At 36.7% G+C, this 18,642-nt stretch overlaps 1 protein-coding gene across 8 annotated transcripts in view; it reads left to right on the top strand.

Moving 5' to 3' along the window:
* TIAM1 (TIAM Rac1 associated GEF 1) overlaps nucleotides 1-18,642 on the top strand; it is a 323,266-nt gene that overhangs the window by 150,709 nt on the left and 153,915 nt on the right. For all 8 annotated transcript variants that reach the window (XM_043994258.1, XM_043994259.1, XM_043994255.1 and 5 more), the window contains one exon: nucleotides 16,770-16,950. The gene's annotated coding sequence lies outside the window, so the exon portion shown is untranslated. The remainder of the gene's footprint in view (nucleotides 1-16,769; nucleotides 16,951-18,642) is intronic.

Raw genomic sequence — 18,642 nt, forward strand, 5'->3', positions numbered from 1 at the left:
GAAAATTTTGTGTTCTCTAGAGGTTCACGTTAGAAAAAATTTGTAATTGGTCACCTTGCCCTTACTCCATGCTTCCCTCTCCTAAACCCTCTCCCCACAGATACAGTTGTTTTTTTTTTAACAATGAGTTTTGTTTTTATAACACATTGTTTTCTGGATATGCCCCCCTTCTCTACCTAGCAAGAAATACTTTTTCACAAAAAAGAAAGAGATAAACTAAACCGGCCAACCTGCCATAATAGTTTATGCAGCATTTCACACCCACGAGAGCTCCCAACCACTCTCTATAAAAAAGGAAGGAAAGAAAGACCATTTTCAAGCTCTTCTGCATGATCAAGCTTGGTCCTTAAAGAGCATTTAGTTTCATGTTTAGGGTTGTTTGTACATTGTTGTAGTCATTGTATATATTGTTTCCTGGTTCTCCCTATTTCACTCTGCATTAGTTGATTTTTTGGTGTTCTCATGCTTCATTGAATTCTTCACAGTCATCATTGTTTACAGCATCATAATATCCAACGATTCCATATACTCCAATTGTTTGGCCTTATGCCAATTAGTGAGCATCTCCTTTGTGTCCAGTTCTTTGCTATCACAAAAGGTACTGCTATGAATATTTTGATGTATATGGGACCTCATTTTCTTTCCACAGTGTGTTCTGTTCCTTGTTTAGTAGAGTTCTTTCCCCCGGCCATAATTGTGAAGTATAGTTAAGAAGCAGCTGTTAAAATTCCCAGTAAACATAATCCTAATCCTCTACCAAAATAATCCGTTAGAAACGCTGTCAAAGACAAATTCTATGCTATGTTCTTTAGCCAGCATATATAAAGGAGTTTTGTAACTAGCAATGAGCATTTATTAAGTGCCTATTATGTGTCAGGCAACTGTGCTAATAACACAAAGAAAGGCAAATTCATCCCTTGCTTTCAAGGAGTTCATAGTCTAATGGGGCATAGGCAAACATCTACATACAAGTAGGATAAATACTTAAATATTGATATATACATACATACATGTCTCTATCATCTATCTGTTTATTTGTCTGTCTGTCTATCTATCTGTCTGTCATCTCAGGGAGTAGCAATATATATGTTGAAGGGCAGGATTTGAGAAGAAAAATACAGCCAACCAGACATTGAACTCACTGAGAAAGGAAGAGTAGTTTCCTAGAGGGCAGTAGACAATGGCTACCAAATTTACTTAAAAGGAAAAATGGTGTTAAGGGTTAGGCCTTACTCTGGCCAGGCCCTTAGTGGTTTGTTGTTGGTAGGAAACAAGATACTAGATCATTCAATAACTAACAAAAGGAGATTTACCTAGTTATATGTCAGGAAAGATATAAAACAAGGATATTCAAAGGGGACAATGTGTTTATTTGTTTTTGCTTCCTGGTGTAGGTAATACTATTGATTCATGTTTCTTCTGCCTTGTGGAAGGAACAAGAGTTTTGGAGACCAGGTAGCCATATCAACTACTTGAACCAGTCAATCAAGTCTCAAGGAGGGCCTCAGTTCCTCGTAAGGAAAAGAACTGGCCTAACCTGTGGGATAGGGCCTTAGGAAGAGCTATCTCACCCCAGGCAGGGCCCTGAGAAATATTGTTTCCATCACAAATGGTAAAATTAAGGCTCTCCCCTGGATCACTGCCTTGTCATGGTGGAGGGGCTTGTGTGGCTCAGGGAAGCAATGAGCTATGCCTTGTGGGGTTACCCAAGATTGATGAGTCATAGTGGGAATTTGGACAAAAGGTGAGCCCCTGGAGAAGGAAATCGCAAACTATTCCAATATCTTTTCCAAGAAAACCACATGGAAAGTACTAAAATGATGAAAGAGATGACACTGAGAGATAATCATAGATGGTTGGAATGCTAAAGTAGGATACCAAAAGATAATTGGAATAACAGGAAAGTTTGGCCTTGGAGTACAAAATGAACCAGGGCAGAGACTAATCGAGTTCTGTTAAGATAACTCACTGGTGGGCAGCTAGGTGGTGCAGTGGATAAAGCACTGGCCTTGGATTCAGGAGGACCTGAGTTCAAATCCAGCCTCAGACACTTGACACTTAACTAGCTGTGTGACCCTGGGCAAGTTAATTGCCCTGCAAAAAACAAAAACAAAAACATAACTCACTGGTCATGACAAACACTCTTTTTCAACAACCCCAAACACATCTCTACACGAGGGCATCATCAGATAGTCAATATAGAAATCAGATTGATCATCTACTTTGCAGCCAAAGGTAGAGAAACCCTATACAGTCAGTTACAACAAGACCTGGAGCTAGCTGTGGCTCAGATCATGAACTTTTTATTGCAAAATTCAGACTTAAATGGAAAAAAGTATGGAAAACCATCACACCACGTAAGTATAACCTAAATAACATCCCTTATGAATGTGAAGTGGAGGTGATGAATAGATTTAAGGGAGTAGATCTGGTAGATAAAGTATCTGAAGAACTATGCATAGAGGTTTGCAAAATTGTACAGAATCAGCAACAAAAAACATTTCACTGAAAAAGAAGAGTAAGAAAGCAAAATGTCTGTCTGATGAGGCTTTATAAATGGCTAAGGAAAGCAAAGGGGAAAGGAGCAAGAGAAAGACATACCCAACTGAATGCAGAATTCCAGAGAACAGCAAGGAGACATAAGAAGATTTTCTTTCTTTCTTTTTTTAAAATAAAAGTATTTTATTATTTTCCAGTTACATGTAGAGATAGTTTTCAACATTTGTCTATATAAGATTTCCAGAAGATTTTCTTAAATGAGGAATTGCAAGAAATAGTAGAAATCAATAGAATGCGAAAGACAAGCGATCTCCTCAAGAAAATTATATATCAAAGGAAAGTTTCATGCAAAAATGGGCATGATAAAAGACAAAAATAGTAGGGATTTAATAGAAGCAGAGGAGATTAAGAAGAGGTGGCAAGAATACACAAAAGAACTATGCAAAAAAAGATATTAACATCACCTGTAATCATGATGGTGTGGTAACTGATCTAGAGCCAGATAGCCTGAAAAATGTAGTCAAGTGGGCCTTAGGAAGCATTGCTAACTGTAACTATTCAGGCTAATGGAGGTGATGGAATTCCAGTTGAGCTGTTTAAAAAATCTAATCTTAATATTTTATTGTATAACTCAAGTCTTAGTGCTATTTTGTTCAATTGTTTTTCAGTCATGTTTGACTCTTTGTGAACCCATTTGGGATTTTCTTGACAAAGATACTGGAGTGGTTTGCCATGTCCTTCTCCAACTCATTTTACAGATGAGGAACTGGAGCAAACAGGGTTAAGTGACTTGCTCAGAGTTACCTAACTAGTAAGTATCTGACTTCACATTTTAATTTGGATAGATGTCTTCCTGACACTAGACCCAATGCTCTATCCATTGTACCACCCAGCTGCCTCTTAGTGTGATGTGCTTCTACAACTGTATTTATAGTTAGTCTAGATAGGGAAAAATAAAGGCCATATTTATGGAAATATAGTCTTTTCTATGATAGTTTCAAGAGTATATGAATAAAACCCAAAGATAGTATAGTATTTTTCATGAATTTTTTGTGTTTCTTGTTACTTAGAAGAAATAGTCTATCAGCATCGTACTTATCTCAGATAAATGACTTTGTTTCATATACTTGAAATGGGATTTGACACTTGTTTCAGCTTCCTGGTTTAGCCAGAACAATCAGCTTAGATTTTTTTTTAGGAGTGGAGAAAAATATCTTTGGACAAAGTTCACAATAAAAAACAGTGCTCATAACACAAGAAATCTCCTTAAACTTATACTTAGTTTATAAACATCTTTTAAGCAAAACAGTAACAGCTTTCAGGATTCGTCTCACCCAAGAGACTTAAATCTTAAAAGTGTACAAAGTTGAATTAAGCCAAATATCTCTGCAAAGTAGGGAAAGAACATAGTGTAATCATTTTAATCACCATTAAAATTATTTAAGGGACACTGTAATAACACAACAGCAAATACTTTGCATTTGGATAGTGCTTTTCATCTGAGATCCTTAAATGCTTTTGAAGTATTAGATGGTAACAAACGTGCTGTTCTTTTGGGAGAGAGGGAATGTATACTTAGAAAAGCTTGGTACCTTGACATCTTTTTCACTATTCACTGAATAGCACTGCTATCTCCTCTTTCCCTTTTTCCTTATGTCTACTCTACTTTGTCACTTGAGACCTAATTTGGGGGGTGGGATGCAGCTAATTGACAGGGTTGGGTTTTTTTAAAATTAGGTTAAACAATTTAATTGATTATCTATTTGCCCTCATTTATTTGACCTTATAGCACCTTGATTTCAGACTACTTTGATTCACACAGCAACTACCACTGATATCCCTTCTGCCTTGAATGAATCTTATGCTTTTGAATCTTAAGAGTATAGACAGACAATGGATAACTCCATTGACTTCTTCCAGTGAAAGGAATATCCCTTGTAGACTAAATTAGTCCTTTGAATTAGGTATGAAAAAAAGACAATTGTGCTAAATAGCTGTGTGTCCATAGAATGTTAGTAGATGGGATAAAGGTGGGATAATTGGGTTGCTTCTCCAGGTGGTATTGATGGGGTGGGGAGAGGCTGTAAATTCATTTTCTATGGGGAGGAAACCCTAGTTTTGATAGGATGAATGTCATTGAATATGATACTGTACAATATGACCCAATACAGTATGAGATGGTACAATATGTCTATGGTCTGAACATCAGCTTCGGTAAGTTCACAGGAGACTCATCGATAGATTGAGTATAGGGTGGTTAATTTTTCAGTTGTAATAGCTCCTGGGGTAACTAGATGCCACAGTGGATAGAGCACTGGGCTTGGAATCAGGAAGACTCATCTTCATGAATTCAAATCAGGTCTCAGACATGTATTAGCTGTATGATCCTAGGCAGGTCACTTAACTCTGCCTAAGTTTCTTTATAAGATGAACTGGAGAAGGAAATGGCAGACCACTTCAGTATGTTTGCCAAGAAAACTCCAGATGGGGTCATGAAGAGTTGGACTTGATGGAAATAATTGAACAATAACAATGAGAGATGATTGGGAAGTACCTCCTAAGCATTATCTACTCTGAGAAGCATTGTGATTTGTCTAGGTGGTGGAGAGTACTAGCCACAACCAAGAACAAATGTATCCTTGAAGTTTTTCATTTCAGATGGTATTTTTTCATTTGGTTTTTGATTATGCTTTCTAGATATCTTCTATTCTCATCTTCCCCATGTTTGGCTCTCTAGGGACAGAGATTGGGAAAAGTGGTTGTTCTCAATAGGGCCCTAAGAATTATTTTGATGGAAAGGAGAGAGAGGTTTTAAAATCTGAAGAGTAGAGGTATTACTTGTCTATAGGTATATACACTATTTTCAGGTAGTACAAAGCTGTGTCTTGTCTATTTTATTTTATTGAAGTTTATAAAGTTTTACTAACTTTGACCCCCAAAAAGTAGTCTGGTCAAAATAATCTTAGAATTGCTACATTTCAGAATGAGTTCAGGCTGGTGAGTGAAGCTAAGATCAACCAAATAGTTTCCTCCCTCTATGTCCATGTCTTCCTCCTTCTCCCTGTCTTCCTTCCCCCATATTGGGAGAAAAGGGAGGGTCATCCCAGCAGGGATAGGATTTCTGGGTAAATTCTAGAATGACTCATTAAAGAGGTTGGTGAACATTAAAAGGCTAGCACGACTTCATCAAGATCAAGTCATGCTAGACTATCTTCTTTTTCTTTTTTGATGAGATTACTAATCTAGTAGATGAAGGGAATTCTGTGAATAGTTTGCCCCAATTATTTTTGGGGGGGGGCATGGGGCAGTGAGAGTTAAGTGATTTGCTCAAAGTCACACAGCTAGTGAGAAACAAGTGTGTGAGGTCGTATTTGAACCCAGGTCCTCTTGAATCCAGTGTCGGTGCTTTATCCACTGCGCCACCTAGCTGCCCAGATTTTAGAAAAGCTTTTGATGAAGTATCTCAAGATATTCTTGTGGAGAAGATGGAGAGATATTTATTAGACAATTGTACAGCTAGATGTCTAACTGTTTAGATGGCTAGACCCAAAGAGTAGGTTTGAATAACTATTGTCATTATGACCAGAAGTCTCCAGTGGAATGCTCCAGGTATCTCTGCTTGGTTCTGTGCTGTCTAACATTGTTTTTTTTTTTTTTTTATCATTGACTTTGCTAAAGCAACAGCAGAAATGCTCATCAGATTTGCAAATGACACAGTGGGATCTAGAAGGATTCTGCTAGGCAAGAATATTGGATTGGATCTAAGAAAATAAGATTCAGTATAGATAAATATAAAGTCTTACACTTAGGTATTAAAAATGATTGTCACAATTATAAGATGGTTGGAATCATGGATAGTGTTCAGTTCTGAAACAGTTCTCAGGATTTTAGTGGACTGCAAACTTAATATGAAGGAGCAGTGTGATAAGGCCAAACATGCTAATGCTTATCTTGGGCTCTGTTAAGAGAGTCATAGCTTCCAGGAAAAGGAAGGTTAAATCCCCACTCTATTCTGCCCTTTTCAGACCTCCTTTGGAGGATCATGTTCTGCTCTGGGTGGCAGGCACAGCTTGAGAAAGACACTGATTCTGTCTATGTTCAATTGATATCAGTTCTTTCTCTGAAGTTGGATAGTATGCTTTATCATTAGTCCTTTGGGATCATCTTGGATCATTGTATTGTTGAGAGTAGTTAAGTCATTCACAATTGAAGAAAGACACTGATAAGCAAACTTGAGGGTATGCAGAGTAGAGCAACCACCATGGTCAAGGGCCTTGAGTTTCTGTTATTTGAGGATCAGGTGAAGGAACTGACCATGTTTCTTCTTCTAGGAAGATATGGTAGGACTGTCATATGACAGAAAGGACTAGGCTAGTTCTGTTTAGTGCCACAGGACAGGACCAGGTGCAATGATTACAAAGGTCAAAAGCTCTGATTGAGGCTCACTTTCAGGAATAACTTTTTGACAATTAGAACTGTTCCAAATGGGAAACAGCTTATTAGAGAGATGTTGGGCTCCTCTCCTTAGATGTCTTCAAGAAGAGGCTTGATGACCACTTGTCAAGTGTGTTACAGTTTGAATTGGGCTAGATGGCCACCAAGAATGCTTGTAAATTGTGTGTGTGTGTGTGTGTGTGTGTGTGTGTGTGTGTGTGTGTTGGGGGGTTATATGTATGTGTGTGTGTTGTAACAAAATATTTTAAGGATTGTGGTTCATAAAATGTTTAACTTTCTGGCTGCTTTTTTTTGTAGTTGGTTGCATATATTTCATTTTATTATATATTTATTATATTATCTTATATTTTTGATGATATATAATACATTATAATATTTATTATATATTATATATATATACAATATAGCTTTTTTAAACAATTTTTATGAATAGTACACTTAGAGTTACCCTTCACCTCTGCCCAAAGCCTGTGTACCTGCCAGAAATGAGTCTTTTTGGAAGGGATTCTTTTCTTCCTATTACTTGGCCAATAAGTACCAGTGTCTGTTCATATAGGATCCCTTCATACTATGGCTATTTATTTATTTATTTCTGTCAGTGTTTGATCTTATCTTATAGGGCCAACAAAGTGCTGATAGTATCATTGTCATAGTATGAATTCTGGGTTATTGAAGATATGCATAAATTTACCTGTTTACAATTCTCAGAAAGGGTGTATAAGCTGGGACAGATCTTCAAGGTAGTAGTACCACCTTGCAGTAGGCCTAGGTGGTGAGGGCAGAACTAATCCAGATAACAGGGGATTCCTTTCTTATACAGAGTAGGTTCTTACCCAGTGATTGAATTGGAGTGAAAGAACAGAAATTCTTGCCTGCAATATTATTTGAAAGGGTTCCAAAATCCAAGTTCAGTTCTTCAACTTATTTGCCCCATAATTCTGTGAGAAAGAGCTATATGTTTACTGATCCCCAGATCAGTTTTTATGTTATATTTTGCAAGTTTTAACTTGTAATATTTCAAGTGCCCTGAAACCAGTCTGCCTAGAATGTTTATGTCAGTAAACCCACAAATTGTGGGTGGTTGTGTTTTTTTTTTTTTTTTTTTTGGCAGAGGTAGACTTTTCACACGCCTGTTTCTATTCTGATCATTATACTTGCTTTGTACCCAAAGTAGCTAATTCAGGCAATTTTGGCACCATCACCTCCAGGTGAGTCTCCCTGAGAGATTTTTAAACGTTTTCCTGCTCTCATCAAAGATCCAGACAGTCTTATCCCTCCTCACTAATAGACGTACTTGTCATACAGGCTACCACATGTTTGTGGCCTCTCCCCAAAATGGTACAGTCACCTGATTAATCAGATGGCCATCCCACTCTGTGTAAGTATTGTGCTAGGAAAATGTGACTTGTCGAGGTGGGAAGGAAGTGAAGCTGCCACTACTATGAGGAAATAAGGGTTGCTGGGTACTCCTGGAGATCTCTCTTGAGGTTCTTTCTTGGTTCATGTCTCTACCTTAATGGATTAATGAAACCTATTGTTACTCTGCTCACATTTCTTGTCTGGAAAACTTCATGGGATAGCTGCATTTGCAACTGGCCATGACAGAGAGGTAAGTTAGCAAAGACAATTCTCTAAACCTGGAGGGTCCAGGGTCTATCTATCATAGGATAATGGCACTGGACCTGGGATTTCATTGGTATAGAGAGCACTTACTGCTTTTCAACTTTTAGAGGGTTGCTTTGATCACTGAAGGGCTTGCATGACTTGCTCAGGGTCACATAGCCATTATGTGTGAGAGGAAGTTTTGAACTTGGCTCCCAGTCTAGTCCTATATCCAACAGAGCTCTCCCTCACCGCAGATTGCATGTTGTAAATCACACCTAAATTGAGTGCTTAGGTGGTTAGCATTTGTTGGTTGGGCATATAGGAGGTCCTTAGACATCTCTTCTCAATACTAATGATCTATGTAGTTAAATTCTTTTTTGGAAGGGTGGGATGTTGGGAGTATCAGATTTACCTTTTGGGCTGAAAAGAACAAAATTTTCATATCCTTGCCTTGCAGCCAAGACTGGTGGCTTTCACTTGAAAATATAATCAGTCTCTTCTATGGGACTTTTAATTCTTTTATGGAAGTTTCTGTTACATTTGAAATGCAAATCTAACTTATAATTATGAACAAAAAGTTTCCAAACTAGTTTGAGGTAGCTTTACATTCTTAAACTATTATGTTTTGCTATGAAATTTATGTTTGTGAAAGTGAAATTATTATAATTGTCAGGTTATAAGATTATTCTTAAAACATGCTGCTAGAGTTTTAAAATTAGCGTCAGCCAGAAAAGCATCTGAAAAGCAGAACAGAACTTAGAAAAGAGTGGAAAAATTAAGTGCTCATGATGACATCAAGTGTGATGGATAGAGGCAGTATGCATAGCTGATAGAAAGTTGGCCTCCCAGTCAGGAAGACTGGATTTTGAGTCCTGTTGCTTGTAATACATAGTTGCTATTTGACCTAGGTATCTCTCCTAGACTGTTATAAGTTGCAGATTAGGTGCCCAAGTACATTGCTAGAGTGAGTTTCCTTACTGGAAAAATTGAATTTAATTAGAAAATTTAATTGGGAAAATAGCTTGTGGTGGTCTGGCAGTTTTGCATCAAATGGTCCAGGTGTTAACTGTCTAGTCAATAATAGTAAACATTTATTAAGCACTGTTGTGTGCTGAACTCTGGGGATGCAAACATGGGGGAAAAAGACAGCCCCTTCTTCCAAGAAGCTTCCACTCTTAATTCATAAGGCAGTTACTTTGTTGGTATTCTTGGCTTTTTTTTTTTTTTTTGGTCTTGTGGAAACAGCTGCAGTTCTATCTCTGTCGCACAATCTCCTTTGGGTTTCTTTGTTTTTTTTGAAAGTTGATAGGATTGGTTTATTCTAAGTATATCTCTCTTTAAAGTACTATATAAATGTAGTTTACTATTAAAAAAAAATGATGAGCAGGATGCTATCAGAAAAACCCAGAAAGACCTACATGAACTGATGCAAAGTGAAATGTACTGTATACAAAATTACAGCAGTATTGTAAGATGATCTGCTGTGAATGACTTGGTTACTTTCAGCAATGCAATGATCCAAGACAACTCTGAAGGTCTTATGAAAAATGCAGTCCATCTTCAGAGAGATAACTGATGGTATCTGAATACAAATCGAAGCATACTTTTTTGTTAGTTCTTTTATTTAAGTTTTTTTTGGTCTGTTTTCTTTCACAACCTGGCTAATGTGGAAATGTTTTCCATGACTCCTCATGTATAGCTTATATTGAATTGCTTGTGTTCTTGTGGGGAGGGTGGGGAGGGAGGAAGAGAATTTGGAACACAAAGCTTTAAAAAATTGATGTCAAAATTTGTATTTTATATGTAATTTGGTAAAATAAAAGTCTAAATATTAAATAAAAAAAAGAAAGTTGATGGGAACTAGAGAAAAAAGGCTTCGCCTCCATCTTGTTGGTCATGTTTCCTGGAAGTCCTAAAGTTCTATTTTTTGCTTTTGTTGTAATTGGTAATTATTTATTGGATTTATAATAACCACAACCCTTGATTATATAAACATTTTAATTAATGATTGGAATTTATAATAGAAGTATAAAAAGACTATATAGGTTATTAATCTTGATCATTTTTCTTTCTTGATTTGTCCTTTAACTGGCAAAATTGTAAGACTTTCATTAGAAGTAATTCATTGGGGCAGCTAGGTGGTGCAGTGGATCAAGCATCAGCCCTGGATTCAGGAGGACCTGAGTTCAAATTTGGCCTCAGACACTTGACACTAGCTGTGTGACCTTGGGCAAGTCACTTAACCCTCATTGCCCTGCAAAAAAAAAAAAGGAAGTAATTCATCAGCTTGTCAGAAAAATAAAAGTAATATACTTTGTTACAAACACATAGAAGAAAGTGATGCTAGAATTGAAATGAAAGAAATGGAAAAGCTATATTAGAATTTTTAAAAAATTAAACAAGAAAGAAAACTATTGCCAAAGCAAGGAGAGAGCAGAAGTTGCTTTTAAAGATTAAGTAATTAGAGGAAGAAGTAAATGAGCTTTTAATTTTAAAAAATGTGCACTAAAATCATACTGTCTAAAGGATTTGTTAATTACTGAGGTTCTCCATTATATTAGTCACTTCCCACTGGATGCTTTAAAAGCTCAGTTTTTTGGTTTGGTTTGGTTTGGTTTTTGTTTTTGATTTTTTTAGAAAAATCACCTTCACTTATTAGTATATCCCTCTCCCCCTTCCTACCCACTGAGACATTCCTTTTAAAAAAGAATGAAAGAAAGACAAAAAATGTATAAGGTCAATCACCATATTCTAACTTAAACTTGAATGTGGCTTTAATTAATTTTATGTGTGCCAGCTTGTTGACCTTATTTGTAGACTTGGTAGAGTATATGTGACTAGAGGTTACTTCCTTTCTACCTGTAGATACATGTAATGTGATTTCTGACATTGGTTTGTCCCTGTGGCCAAAGGTGAATCAAACGGAGACTGAAAAACTTAGTTCAAGTAATTAGTTCTTAATTTATAGTCAACAGGCTGGTGCTTCCTCTTTGTGTGACTTAGCTGTGTGATTCAATTCAATTTTTCATTGTGATTCAATTTGCCCTGTCCAAGAAATCTCTTCATGTTAAGAGGAAACTTGGAGGTCTTTTCTAGAGCATTCTCTTTATGGTTTGCAGATAAACGCTGAATAACATGAACTCAGATATTGTATGACAGTCTTAGAATTTACATGACAAATTAAAATTGTAAGGCAGCAATGAGGTGAACTATATAAATAATTTATATACAGAAGCATAGTAAAAGATACTCTAAAACATCACTGTTAGTGAGTGTGTGTGTGTGTATATCCACATAAATGAATATTCTAGTTAACCCACATTTTAGCTAAGTTCTATATCCAGTGTTATATAAAAATTTCCAATGTTTATGGTAAGAAGAGAAGAAAAAAATGACAAGTAGATACTTACTACCTTTCTTACCTGATCTTGTAATGCTCCATTAAGTCTTTTCCTCATGTTTTCCCCACCCCAATGTTTTGTGTGTATATGTGTATAATGTATGTATGTATGTATTTTATATCTGATAAATTCAGGTAGAGAGATATTGTGCCTGCAGGCCCATTTATAGCAGCTGCTTTGGTAGCCAGCACAGAAAGCTGATTTCTTACTCTACTTTTGGTCATTCTGACATGAGATTCTTAGTTTTTGACAACTGCTGAACAATTCTTGAACTGTTAGAAATTTTTCTAAGGCCAGTTTAAGACATGAAATAGGATAATAGGGCTAAGAGGTGAGGAATGGGCAATATAGGGGAAAGGGCAAAGAATTGGAAATAGAAAAGGATACCATGGAAAAGTTGCTCACTTCCTTTTGGGCCTCCTATTTCTTATAAGCATGAATCATACTAACCTGACTATCACAGAACAGGTTTTCAGTGATACAAAAACAATATGGATTTAATTAATGGCCTTGTTAATTCTTTTTAAATGTTTTCTCCCTTTCACCAAGTAAACCCTTCATAACATTCGTTTTTCTTAGTGTTGCTACTATAATAATTTGTCTACTTAGTTCTAGTAATTTGTCTTGGTTTTTGGCAGCTAGGTGACAAAGTGGCTAGAGTGCTAGGCTTGGAGACGAGTTCAAATTCAGCCTCAGACAATGGGCAGGTCACTTCTGTTTTGCCTCAGTTTTTTTCATCTGTAAAAGGGGGGCAGTAATACCTCCTTCCTTTCAGAGTTGTTGAGAGAGGATCAGATAAGGTAATCATTGGAAAGCACTTAGCAGTGCCTGGCATATCAAGTGTGATATAAATGTTAGCTGCTATTATTTAATTTCATTATTGTTTTAACTTCGTTATATCAGTGGGTAGTGCCAGAGAGCAGTTAAAATGAACAACATGCTGAGGCAGATTATCAGTTTGTAGTTATCATTTTTATCTTCATTTGATATGAGACCCTGGGCAAGTCACTTAACACTCATTGCCCCCTCCCTCCCAAATTGATATGAGCTCCTTTAAGTAGTTAGTCACTAAGGTCCCTTCAAATTCTAGAATTCTGAGTCTTTGAAAGTCCTAAAAAGATCAGTGGGTCGACAAGTCAGAAAACCTGGCTTCTTGTCCCTATTCTGCCACTAGTTGAATTGATTTTGTGGCTAAACTGGAGGAGTTGGTGCTTCAGGTCCAGGCATGGGTCAAGCAGTGTGGCAAAATGCCCCTTTTAATCAGCTTTTTGATTCATTAGCTCCCTCTTCCCTGTTGATATGGCCATAAGATTTAGTCGTAGATTGTGTAGTTTTAATATGATGACAAGGCATTAAACTAGTTATAAAAATACAGTCTAGCCTTATGAGGTACAAAGGAGTCCCTTGAGAGAATCAGAAGGAAGTAACTCTATTGTCTGAACAAACACATTTACCACAGTCCTGGGGGCTTTAAATGACTAAGTCCTGGGGAGTTCAAAGTAGTGAAGGCTCCTGAACTCTTTGTGGAAAAGGTCCTATGTTGGGGGAAAGGAAAGGATTTCTTCCTCTTCACCCCCATCAAACATACTATTTAGCAGTCGAGTACTAGACACCTTCCCAGCATATTGAAGATTAGTTGGTTTGAGAGAACTCCTTCAAGGTATGGTTGAAGAACAGAAAGACAAACACCTCAGACTGACAGGGTTATACAGAGACTCTCAAGCGATTTGTACATTTGTTAGCATGTTATCTCTACCATTAAATTGTGGGATCCTTGCCTCTTTTTGTATTCCCAGAGCTTAGTTACAGTGCCTGGAACATAGTACACACTTAACAAATGTTGATTGATTGATTAAAATAAGGAAGCAATTTCAGAGAACATGACCTACCGGGAGCCCCAAAGAGCTCTTTATGGAGAAGAGCAAAGCATGGAAACCTACCTGAGGAACATACCTAGCAGGGAGGCTGCACCCAAGGGAAGCTGGGTGAGGACTCTGTGAGGAGAGAAAGGACTTCTACTAGGACCTCTATTACCTAGAGTTCCAGATAGAAGAGGATACCATAAAGTTATCTTGGTCACTGTCTAGTTGTTGAAAAGTCCAAGTTAATTCTTCCCATGTATTGCAGTAGTGAGAGAGTGTGCCCTAGGTTTATGAGGGAAATGTTTTTTTTAACTTCTGGTCTTTCTATGTTACCATTGGGACCTTGTGAGTAATTGTGTTGGGAATACAGAACCAGGGAAGATAACTAAGATTATCCCTAGAGTTGGGTAGCAAATGAACTGGAAACAAAGTTGATGCCCATTGATTAGAAAATGACTGAAAAAGCTATGGTATATGAACGTAATGGAGTATTACTATGTTAGTAAGAAATTACTATGAGAAATTCAGAGAAACATGGGGATATTTGTATGAATTGATACAGAGTGAAATGAACAGAACCAAGAAGAGAAAATACATAATAACTACAGCAACATAAATGGGGGGAAAAGAGTCATTGAAAGGAAGTTGAATTTTGAATAATGGGGAAAAAAATGAAGCTTTTAGAGAAGAGATCATGAAACATCCATCTTCCCTCATGAAAAAGAAAAGGGAGTGGAACTATTAGGATAGAATATTGTATTTACACACTATGTACTCTGTGTTTGTGTATATGTGCGCGTGTGCATGCGCGCACGCACACACACACACACACACACACACACACACACACACGAAATGTAATTGATCTTTTTGACAAACCTTCCCAAAGGAAAAAGGCTAAAATGTAACCATAAAGTCTATGGGATTTTAAAATATGTGCCTTTGACCCAATCCCTTAAGGAAGTATGAATAAATCTTTTGAGTGAATTAAAGAAAACAACCATATGACAAAGAATTAGAAATCAAAGGGATGCCCATTAATTGGAGAATGGCTGAACAAGTTGTGGCAACTATTGTTATACAAGAAATAACAGGGGATGTGGTTTCAGAAAAACCTAGGAAGACTCATAGGACCTGATGCAAAATGAAGTAAGCAGAACCAGAGCACATTGTACATAGTAATAGCAATGTTGTAATGATGGCCAACTGTGAAAGACTTGGCTACTCCAAGACAATTCCAAAGGACTCTTGATGAAAAATGATATCCGCCTCCAAAGACAGAACTGTTGAACTCTGAGTTCATATTGAAGTATTTTTTCACTTTCTCTTTTGTAATATGGGTAATATAGAAATGTTTTACTTGGTTTCACATTTATAAATTGATATATTAATTGCCTTCTCAATGGATGGGGAAGAGACTGCAAGGAGGGAGAGAATTTGGAACTAAAAAAAATTTTTTAGTGAATGTTAAAGAAATATATATTTTTTTTTAAAAAAGAAAGCCTACCTTATCAACCAAGCAAACGAATTATAAATAGCTAAGTGAAAATAAGTGAGATTGGTGATGATAGAGGAGGTCATCTACTGGAGAAGAGGGGATTATATACACTGTCATGGAAGATTTCTGTATCGATGTTTTTGTTTAGTTACATTTCTGTCATAAGAGAAAGGGTTTAATCTAGAAAAAAGGGGGAAATTATTGTGATATAAAAACAAAAGGCATCAATTAAATGTGTTTGAAGAAAAAATACCATGTGAGTAAGAGATTAAGGCAAGTTTTTTTTGTTTTTGGTTTTGGTTTTGGGTTTTTTTGCAGGGCAATGGGGGTTAAGTGACTTGCCCAGGGCCACACATTTAGTAAGTGTCAAGTGTCTCAGGCCGGATTTGAACCCGGGTACTCCTGAATCCAAGGCTGGTGCTTTATCCACTGTGCCACCTAGCTGCCCCTAAGGCAAGTTTTTAAAGAAAAAAATAAGGGAAGTAATAAAGGCAAATTAAGTAGAATGGAAAGGAGGATCAATTATTATAGTGACTTAGGGAATAACACTTCAGTTTCAGAAGGGACCTTTTCAAAATCAGCTTGTCTGAACCACCTCTTGAGTCCCCTTATTTTTCTTTTCCATAATAGAGCTATTAGCAAGGTACCTTCCACATCACACTCAGTAAGAATGTAACAGGAGTAACGTTGCCTTGACTGGAGGAACATGAAACTTTTTTGTTGTTGTTAGGGCTGGAGAAAAACTATCTGCCTAGAAGTGAGGGAGAGAAGGGGACTATCTGGGGAGATGAGGATTTGATGGTTTGGGAGTTTCTGTAGGAGCAGTGAAGTGCTTGTATGTTCCCTTGACTTCACAGGAACTCGGAACCTGACCCTTCCTATCCAAGTATCTGAACACATACTCAATGTTCATACTCTCTGATTTAAGGTTAAAGGAAGCAGTGTAAAAAGGCTCAGAGTATATTCAGTAGTACTCTATAATCATTTTGCCCTATTTTATCCTTGTATATGTAGCCATCTTTTTTTATAATAAGATTATAAGTAATTTTAAGCATTTGAATTATATCTTGCATTGTATAAATGTAGTGGGTAAGCTATTGGACTTAGTGTCACAAAAACCTGTATTTAAATCTGCCTCAGACTGAGACCCTGGACAAGCCACTTAATCTCTTTGAGCCTCAGTTGCCTTTATAAAATGGGGCTAATAATAACACTTAGCTCACTAGGTCCTTGTGATTATCAGGTAAGAAAATATATGAAAAGTATTTTTTAAACCTTAAAGCACTATATAAATGGAAGTTAATCAAATTATAAAGTAAAAAGTTTTTTTGTGTTTTTTTGTTTGTGCTGGGAGTGGGGAGTGTAAGGTAAGAATTTTGGGGGGGGGTAGGAAATGCCCTTTTAATATATTTTTTACCTAAACGTTGTTTCTCCTTTCTCTCCTTCCAGGTTTTTGGGATATATTCATAGACTCTGATGAAACCTTAATGGAGTACCAAGTAGCTGGTGCAAAAAGACTCTCAAGTTCTAGTTGCTGTTCATTTTGATATCATTTGCAGTTTTATACATCTAAATGCCAGAGTTCTCTTGGGGAGAATTGTGCTGGACACCATTATTGCCTTTTGAGAAGGTAGGTTATATGGATATGAAGATCCTTCAATAAATTTTGTTGTTAGGGGGAAAATGTCTGGCTCTCAGAAGGAAAATCTGGAGAAGTGACAACTCAGTTATTGGCTCTTTAACAATCCCAGTGTGGTAGTTTTCAAATAGACAGTTACTAATGAAGTCGTTCTTTTCTTCCTTGGCTGAATTGCTTGCAGTCTTTTTGAGGTATCTTCTGTTTTACCATATTTATATTAGATTATATTCAAAAAATAGTTTAAATCCCAATTAAAAGTAAGTACTTAGTTTTAATAAGTCTCAGAAGGTTAAAAAATCCCAGTTAAAAATAATTCTCATAAATGCACATTTCTGAGGTGGTTGTTTCCAAACTTCTCTTCTTAAGACTCTCACTCTACCCCTTCCACCTTCCTTCTCAGCAAAGGGAATTCCTTTGTTTTTTATTGAGAAACCATTTGCTATAAGGTCACTCTTCTCTAGTATTTTACGTCTTAAAACTACTCGATATCCTCCTCCATTCTATCCTTCTTTATTTCATCAGTATTCATTAAGGATATTGGTCTACAGTTTTCTTTCTCTGTCTTGACTCATTTGTCTGTATTCAGACAACATCACTTCTTTTCTCTGGAGGTGGACAGCATTTTTCATCATGAGTCCTTTGAGACTGTCTTGGATCATTGTATTGCTGAGAATAGCTAAGTAATTCACAGCTGTTCATTGAAAAATATTGCTGTTACTGTGTACAGTGTTTTCCTAGTTCTGCTTGCTTCACTCTTATCAGTTCACTTAAGTCTTTCAATATTTTTCTGAAATCATATAGCTTATTTATTTATGGCATAATAATATTCCATTATAATCATGTACCACAACTTGTTTGGCTGTTCCCCAGTTGATGGCTGTCTCCTCTATTTCCAATTCTTAGCCACCACAAAAGAGCTGCTATAGTTCTGTACAATTAGGTTCTCCCTCCCTCCCTTTTAAAAAACCTCTTTGGAATACAGACCCAGTGGCAGTATTGCTGGATCAAAGAGTATGCACAGTGTGGTTGCCCTTTGAACATAGTTCCACAGTGCTCTCCTGAATGATTGAATCAGTTTACAACTTCACCAACAGTGTATTAGTGAAATAGTTTGAATCTTTACTTTTCAAATTTGTTATAAACACCTTTTTGCTGGGTTCTGCATTCTGCCATACCCTACATTTTGGGTGAATTAATTCCATTCACTTTCACAGTTCTGATCATTTCCTTTCAAAATATTATTTTGTATTTTTCATTCTTTTTGACTCCTCCTCTTCCTTTATAAAGACTAAGATAGTAGTGACAGAGGAGTTCCCCGAGCATTAATGCTTTCCTTGAGTTTGTTGTAGTCTGCTTCTGTTCCTGTGCCTTTTTCTTTCCCTCTCCCAGATCTATTTATTTATTTAAAGTTTTGAGTTCCAAATTCTATCCCTCTCTCATACCTCCCTCCCTACTCTCCCCCCTCCCTAAGGTAGTAAATAATCAGATATAGGTTATAGATGTGCAATTATGTAAAATATTACCATGTTAGTCGTTTTATATAAAAAGACTCAAGTAAAAAAAAAAGAAAGAAACCACAAAAATAGCATGCTTCAGTCTGTTTTCAATCAATATCATTTCTTTCTCTTGAGGTGGATAGTATGCTTTATCATTAGTCCTTTGGGATCCCTCTCCCAGATCTAA

Source organism: Dromiciops gliroides, chromosome 3 (genome assembly GCF_019393635.1).
Source record: "Dromiciops gliroides isolate mDroGli1 chromosome 3, mDroGli1.pri, whole genome shotgun sequence".
Taxonomy (NCBI): Eukaryota; Metazoa; Chordata; class Mammalia; order Microbiotheria; family Microbiotheriidae; genus Dromiciops; species Dromiciops gliroides.